The sequence below is a fragment of the Geospiza fortis genome, unplaced genomic scaffold (genome assembly GCF_000277835.1).
Source record: "Geospiza fortis unplaced genomic scaffold, GeoFor_1.0 scaffold443, whole genome shotgun sequence".
NCBI lineage: Eukaryota > Metazoa > Chordata > Aves > Passeriformes > Thraupidae > Geospiza > Geospiza fortis.
In genome coordinates, this window is record NW_005054335.1 from 3,206,949 (window position 1) to 3,215,663 (window position 8,715).

An 8,715-nucleotide genomic window follows, 5' to 3' on the forward strand; every position below is an offset into this window, starting at 1 on the left:
CTTTCCCTTCCCTAATTCTCTCACTTCTCTACTTTACAAAGTCTCTTCAAACTGCTGAAATTTGGCAGTGCCCATGTCAAGCCATGTCTGGCTTCCCCTGTCCAGTGTGAGGGTTGGCACTGCCATCCACAACACTTTAACACCACCACCACCACAACGGGCTTAAAGCAACCAATAAAGCAATGTTTGATGAGAACAATGCACTAATGCCCTGGGCATTAATTAAGTTAATAAGGTTGGTATAAATGATCTTAAAAAATTATCAAGGTTTTACAATAATTACCAGGGATACCAGGTAACCATCAAAGATTCTCTGTCAATCCCTTCCACAACTGGACAATAGAGAGAAAACAAAACAAAAGACTCATGAGTGAAGGACATGGAGAGATCTGAATACTATCATGGGTAAACCAGATTTGACATGGGGAAATTATTAGACTTTACTACCAATAAAAAATGAGAACCGGACAATGAAATATAAAACAAATCTTAAAAAAACATCTTGTCCCCACCTTTCTCTCCTTCCTGGGTGCTGTCTCCTCTCTGCAGTGGTGCAGAGAGATAGGGAATGGAGGGTATGCTCAGTTCATCACACATTGTTCCTGCCACTGCTTAGAGAGAGAGTCCTTTCCCTTCTCCAGTGTGGGATCCCTCCCATGAGAGACAGTTCTCCATGAACTTCAGCTTGAGTCCTTCACACTGTTTACAGCTCTTCAGGAACTACTCCAGTGTGGGTCCCTTTCCACGGTGTGCAGTCCTTCAAGCACAGCCTTCTCCAGCGTGGGTTCCCAGGAGGTTCACAAGTCCTATCAGGAAACCTGTTCCAGCATGGGCTCCTGTCTCCATGGGTGGGCAGGTCCTTTCTGGGACCCTGCTCCAACATGGGTCTCCCACAGGGTCACAGCCTCCTCTCAGGTATCTACCTGCTCCAGTGTGGGTCTCCTCCAGGGGCTGCAGGTGGATCTCTGCATCCCCAGGGAACCTCCATGGGCTGCAGGGGCACAGCTGCCTCACCATGGTCTGCACCATGGGCTGCAGGGGAACCTCAGCTCTGGTGCCTAGAACATCTCCTGTCACTCCTTCTGTTCTTCTGTGAGTGCAATTACATCTGCAAAATATTTTTTCCTTCTAAAATAAGTTAATTTTTCAATATGTTAATGAAGTGTTATTATATTCTCTGATGTGCTTAGTCTTGGCCAGTGTTGGTTCCACTTCGCAGTGGATGCCCATTGTTTCTGTCGGACGCTGAGGAAACTTCTGTCAGCTTCTCACAGAAGTCACTCTTATAGTCCTCTCACTCCACTAAAACCTGGCCACACAAAAGCAATACAGTGACTTGGACTATAGCTGGGTCCAGATCTCCCCCTGGACCTGAAGGTGTTCAAGTCTGTAGGTAGCTTCGCTTTGTCTTGAATAAGTAGCTAAGTAGATAATCATAGTGTGGTGGCTTTTTTTCTATTGATCTCAAGGATGGACACATAAAAAGTAGAAGAAGGTGAGATCAGCCTCAGCTGATTCAAGTGTGCAAATACTGGAACACCTGGAACTTGATGATTTCAAATAGGAAGTATGTGGTAGCTGAGCTCAACCCTTACACATGAGGACATAGAGCTATCCAGTGCCGCAGTAAGAAAGTAACATAAGGAGGGAGAAAAGCCATATTGGTTCAGGCTGAAAATTCTTCTAGCCCAATATGTTCCTCATAGTGACCTTTAGCTCCCTAACAGCCTTCAAACTAGACAGTCTTTTTCTCAGGCCTTCCTTGGCATCTGGCACCTTTTTCTAGTGACCAATCTATAATAACAAGACTGTTCTTGTGTACTTCAGACTGTACCAGCAGCAGAGATACTTGTGCTGTGCTGAATGATTCATCTGTGAACAGAGTTGTTGGGCAGACCCCAGCTTAATCACTTGTTGAACTTGTTGTCCACCTGCACCTTCCAGATTCTTGTAGTCTCAAATAAGACGAATTTTTTGAAACTCACGGTTTTCTGTTATATCAGGCAATTTTTTAAGAAGCACCATCCAACCTTCAGTCCTGGGCCTACAGAGTTCATTATCTGACTTGAGCCATGAGATCCTCCCTGTTCACAGCACATTAACAAATTCAGCTGTGGAGTTTGAAGCTTTTCTTTACATAGAATCATAGAATGGTTTGGGGTGAAAGGAACCTTAAAGACGACCCAGTTCCAGCCCCCCTGCCGTGGGCAGGGACACTTTACACTAGACCACTTTGCTCAGAGCCCCATCCAACCTGGTCTGGAATACTTCCATGGATGGGGCAACCATGGCTTCTTGGAGCAACTTGTCCCCATGCCTAACCACAGTAAAAACTTCTTCCTAATATCTAATCTAAACCTACCTTGTTTCAGTTTAAAGCAGCTCACCTTTGTCCTTTAAAAAACCTGTCTCCATCTTTCCTGTAGGTTTCCTTCAGGTACTGGAAGGCTTTCACGCTCCCTTCATGTACTGGAGGGAGTTGCCACCATTGCCATGTGACTGGGCAGACCTCAGCCAGACCATGCTCCAACCCCAATTCCCTGGATGCCTTCACAGGGTGATAGGTATGAAACAGCCCTTTCCAATCACTTAAATTTAAACAATTATTTTTTTAAAACTTTTTTTCCTGTTCCTTAGGCTCTTAACTTTGCAATAGTCCCAGTAATGGAAGGAGGAGACCAGATTTAAAGGTCTGTTGAAAGGCTGCATTTCAGGGGCAGGTGGTACTGCTGCAACTGCATGTGACATGGCAGTGGCTGGAATTAGCAGGAGGGGAGAGGCCGAAGACCTTATTTCTCCAATTAAGCCTGAGCCTATAATCAGCTCACTGGCCGTACACTGTCCTCTTTTACCATACGCTGGATAAGATTTCTTTCTCAGGACACCTGATTTCCTATTTGCCAAAAATAGCTCTCTTTGCTCAGTGATGTGAATTACGTGGGTCCACGTGTAAGTTTCTGCCTGTTCCATGTGCTTTTACACTGCAAAGGACTGGTCTATAAAAGTACTAGAACGGCTCATTTGTTTATGTATGTTTTAAGCATTTGAATAGAGAGACTGGTTCTTTGTGGCATTTTCCCCCTTGTTATATTTAGACAAGGAGAAGATGAAGAACTAAAAAGCAGTGAAGAAAGGTGAGAACCATAACATGTCATGTTTAGGAACTTGTTTGTTTCACCAGGACATGAAGTACTTCGGTATTATATATGAAATTTGGAGAAAAAAATATATACAATATATAATATATCTAAAATTACATTTTACTTATATGTAGTATCTGCCATTTTCCTTTTCTCTTTGGTTTAGTAGAGCCCAAAAACTTTTGAGCCAATCCTGCTCCCAATGAAGGAAATAGTAATGAATTCTGTGACTGGAAAATAAATAATAGCATCCACAGCATGCCTGCAGAGTATGAAATTGTGCAAGAAAGTATGAAACTTCATATGCTGTTTAGTAGCAGAGCAGGAGTCACTGCAAGAAAAACAAACATTAAACCAGGGTTAAGCATTCAATGGACAGAAATGCCATTGCATTCATCTGTATTTATTTGTGTTTTTTAGTTGGATGTTCTTTACTTTCCTGCATGCATGTGAAAGCCCTTACTGAACTTTCCCAATTTTTCATCCATCTCTGCTCTCTGGAATGCTTTGGATTTGCAGCCAGGTCTTTGTTGTGAGTAAGGAGTAGGGTCTGTCTATTATCTTGTGCAGGGAAAAGAGTTGGTGTTCTTTTTAATGAATCAAAATATGTGTTCTCTATTTAAAAAACACAATATATCCTTACTCCCTGTAAACAATCTGACCTTCAGGTGGAATGCAGCCAGAGGGGCTATAAATAGCACCCTTAGTAAGAGAGGAGACAGAAGCATTGAGAATTCAGCTGGCAGCACTCACATGGATAAATAGCAGAGGGAGCTACCTATAGATTTTGTTCTCTGAAAAACTCAATGCAATGTCTGTAGAAACTCGTCTGAATCTATGTTAGGCAGGTAGGAATATTTTTCTCCAGCAAACAACAGCATGGAACCCTGTGTATTACACAAACTTTTTGTCCCTATGTGTTGCTTCCTCCACCATTTCACAAGTATCCTGCAGTCCTTAATGCGTTCCCATGGCCACACTCACAGACAGAAAGGCACTACAGGCACTGAAGGCAGCAAGTAGAGGGAAGAGAGGGCCAAGTTCCCACCCAGGACCCCCCTGCTACTCTGTGACAAGGCGAGGGCTCCCACCAGCTGTTGTGGGTACCAGTCTAATGACCTACCTACTGCATCATCTTCTTTCATGGATTGCTTTCTAAACATTTGCAAGGCAGTCCTTCAGGTATCTTGTTGTTCAATATGAAGAGGAATGTCAATTAGCTTTATTTCTCTTTGCTATAATTTATGGGAAAACTTGATTATGGTGCAAGGTGTGTACTTTTTCTGTATCCTAGAGCCTAACAATTTTAATGAAGAAGCTCTGAGCATGAGACTGCTACAATTTATTTACTCATCAGAGCTCTACAAATTTGTTCAACAGTCATGAATGTTTTCTCTGTTTCTGAACAGATGTTTGCTTCCAGCAGGCTTGTGCATCTTTGCAACAATTTCTCCAGAGAGACTCATGTGAAAATATTTTTATTCACACAGGTATTTTGGGAACTAGTATTTTTTCACACAAGTATGTTTGTATGTAAGACAGATGGTGCACATAAATTATACTGACTTATTGTCATGTGCAATTAAATTTTATTAATTTCTCAAGGAATATAAGGTAAATCATAGGAAGATCCTTTCCATAGCCTCTGCCACATATCTCTCTGAACCTGCTGGGACTATAGAAGCATTGAAGTCCAGAAGGACAGATAACTACAATATTAGTTCCTGTTATAGTTCTCAGACATGCTGCAAAAACACTGTATGTCCTAGGTTTTATTTTATTTTCCAAACTCATTTCAGTGGCATGTAAATGTGGAAGTCCTACTTCCCTCCTCAAAACCAGGCCCTCTTCTCTTACAATGGAAACAACATCCTTCTCATCAGAATGAAACTGAATAGACAGACCATCAAAGCTATGTAAAAGCACCAGCTGCCCGGACACATACCAGGACAGCAAAACTATTTACCCCAGGAGCCTTTCAGAGGATTCAGGTCAATTCCATTGTATGTGGAGTTGACTCACGTAACTTTGAGACCTCATTGTCCCTTTCCCTCTCTGCTTCCCTCCTTTTGTTTCATGCCATTGTTTCTAGGTAGACATTAAAATGCTCTGGGACAAAGACCATGTCTTCCTGTGAACTTACACAGAGTAGAGTACAAAGAAGTCCCAGTACCTTGTGGGACTGTGCAGCCCCACACTGCTTTGAGAAAACACACATCTAGAGCCAGGCAGCTATGCGTGCACATGTGCAAACACCTCAGCTTCAAATGCTGGCTATGGTTAACAGTGGTACAGTGGTTACAGTGATGCATCACACCTGTAACTCACAACATAATTTCAATATCTCTGTTATTTCCCCTATGACTCTAAGGCTTAAGTTACACAGAAAGACGATCAGACAAGTGGTAAAACTTTGTATATGGAAAACATGGGGGTGACCCAGAGAAGCTCTGGATGCTGCACTCCTGGAAGTGCCCAAGTCCAGGTTGTATGGGGCTTTGAAAGACGTGACCCTTAGGTTGCCTTCAAACAAAACCATTCTGTGATTCTATGACACACTATATAACACTCCTGTCACTATTAAAGTAGCTCTTTGAGCTCCTATTTAGCATTCTATGTTGAGTCTTGCTAGGCTAAAGCACATTCAGCCTCACTACTATGCTAATTGGTTTCTTCCTGACTGCAATTTAAAAAAAATTCTTATTATAAAAAGTTCTTCTGTGTATTTTTATCGCCACAGATATTTTTCCAGGCAGCAGTTAGAAGTTGTTTCTCAAATAGAGCATGTTTCATTCTCCTCCAACTCTGTAAGACAAAATGACTTCTCATTCTAAAACCTATTATCTATTCCCTTTCCCACACAACAGGTTTAAATAGTTTTCTTTAATTATACTTATAATATTTACTTTCTTCATTTCTGTCCAGTTCTTCTTGGAAGGGTAAGTTTCTTTCCGTGATCTGAAACATGTAAGAAAGAGAACAAAAAAAATACAAGAAATATTGAGCCAATATTGAGAGCTGTGAAGCTTTTCGCAATGTAGAGAAATGACTATGTCCTTTACTTGTGATTTTAAAAAATAGCCATATTTATTCCTTTCATAATGTTCACATCCTTATCTCTAAAGCACATTTCCCTTTCCTGTATAAAAATGAAGAAAGTAAGACTCAATATACCTGTGTAATATATCCAGGGATACCCACCAGATGGGGAGAAGTAGAAACAGGCTCAGGTCTCCTGCTAATCCTTGTGGTATTGAAAATAATTTGTCACTCTACCATCTAAGCTTATGCTTTAAGATTCTCCCCATGAGGATGAATATACTGTTTCTGAAGTGCCTCCCCAATAAGCGCTTAGAGAAGGGCAAGTGTGATTTCATACATAGGATGTAAAGCATGCAAGAATGAATCCCTTGACCATAGTGTCAAATTTCCAAGCAGCAGCTTAAAACATCTTCAGAATTTTTCCTTGCTATCATGCCTTCATGAAAGGTAAATATTTTTCTTTCTGATATGTACACTTAGCACTTGCAGATGTTTTCATCAGCCGCAGGGTGCTGTCTTCTTGCTTGAAAGAAATTATTCAGTCAAAAGTTATATTTGAGAAATAGTCTGTTACTAATAAAGTATGTTTCTAAAAGAGCCAGCTTTTTTAAACACAGACACTCACTACCAGTGGTATAGGAAATATCTCTTTATGCTTGAGAATTTTATTTACTACTTTTTAAATTAAAATGAGGCATCATTTTCAGAAAATAACTTTCTTTGTGCCTTGCAAGTTGGAATTTTAAATTCCAAATACCGTAGAGTACTTCTGAATTTGGGAGAAGGGTCGTTGCCATTGAATTCACACAGATACTCAATCTTCTAGGGAGAAATGAATGCAAGAGAACATAAATCAAAAGGAAAGAGAAAACCATAAACCTACACCCAGCAATGCTTACCTCAAAGCTGTGGTTAGTCTTGCCTAGCAGATTGTGCCCTACTCAGATCCTGCCTGTCTCATTACTTCTCTCCACCTTGGTTTCCTTGTTTTCTTTCATTCCCCAAGGTGTGACTTCTCTTCTAGTGCTTTGGTCCTCTCCCAGGCTGTGTCTCCCTTGTCTCAGGCACACTTCTTGCTGAGTGCTACATACTTCCTGCACCTTTTCCAGGCATCTCATTCACAGCCCTCCTGAAAATGCTCTGGGTAGAGCCGTTTGGACAGTTGTGGAGCAATACAAACCTGCAGTGATGGTCCTTCCTCAGCTGGAGACGCCACCACTGAGGGCCAACATGAGCATGACCAGTAATACTGTTGCATGTACAGATTAGGGGATCGAGGATCCATAGAAGCAGCCTGGCAAGCCCTTCTGAAGTCTGCTGCTCTTGCTACCAATCTGAATCCATTTCTTTAGACAAAGGGGGACAAGCGGGGCTCACCCATCATCTTGGCAGCTGTGCAGCACCAGCCGGGCAGGGTGCACCACACTGTTGGGCTGCCTGCACACAAAAGAATTTCTGTTCTAGCAATACTGCCAATATTTCTTCACCTGAGCAAGAGAGTACATTTGTTAGCACTGACTAAACCAGTTCAGAGTGGAAGAAACTCCACTGACAGGAGACTCTTTTACTGGAATAAATTCATAGCCACTAAGGTTTTTTCTGAGAAATTTTCTTCAGACTCACAGCCAACACTATCATGATGCACCAGCCTGCTGGTGGAGTGGCTATTTGCTCAAATGTTAATGTCAAAGAACCCTGATTCCAAGTAAAAGAGCCATGTGCTCTGTTCACTTCTTGTTAAGAAAGAAATATTTCTCTACCTCTGTAAACTTTACTGGGATTATGTTTGTAGTCAAACACATGAAAATTTCACCATTGGCTGAAAAAGTGTTGCTTAGCTCTTGCTGATCTAAATCTCTTAGTTAAATATGATTTTACTGGATGGAATCTGAGGAGTTAAAAGTTCAGTGTAATAAACCAATTGGAATCAAATAAAGAATCGACAAATGATGCAATCTGTAAATTTTTAAGAATTACTGTGTTGAGTTTTTTTCCTTAAGGCAGTAGCAAAGTGCTTTGGGAACATTGCAGGTTTGGATATTGATGAATATTTGTTTTAAATTGTAGCTTGGTAAATTTTATGTAAAATCCAGATAAAAAATAATGAAAAACATACATCTTAGTATCGTGCCATATTATATGTATACATAATCCACTATAACTGCAAGTAAGCACTTTGTACTTTAAAATGAAGTTCTCTAAGTAAAATAATTGCTTATTACACATCAAATATTATGAATAAAATCAAGGAGTAAAATTGTTATGATAACATATTATATTGTTGGTATTTTTTTAAACTAAGAACTATCAAGTGTCATCTATATTATTCTTCATTTGCTCCAGAATGTTGTTGGTAACATGAATGAGTGATTTTTGGTTATCATAACAATGGGTAATTATTTAATTCTGGGGAAAAAAAAGGACAACAGATAAAGGCTTTTCTGTTTCTCTTTTCATTTGTTTGTTTTGTGTGGAGAGGAAGAGTTTAATATGTTGTATTCCGAGCCAAAAATTGTTGTAAAATGATATTGGC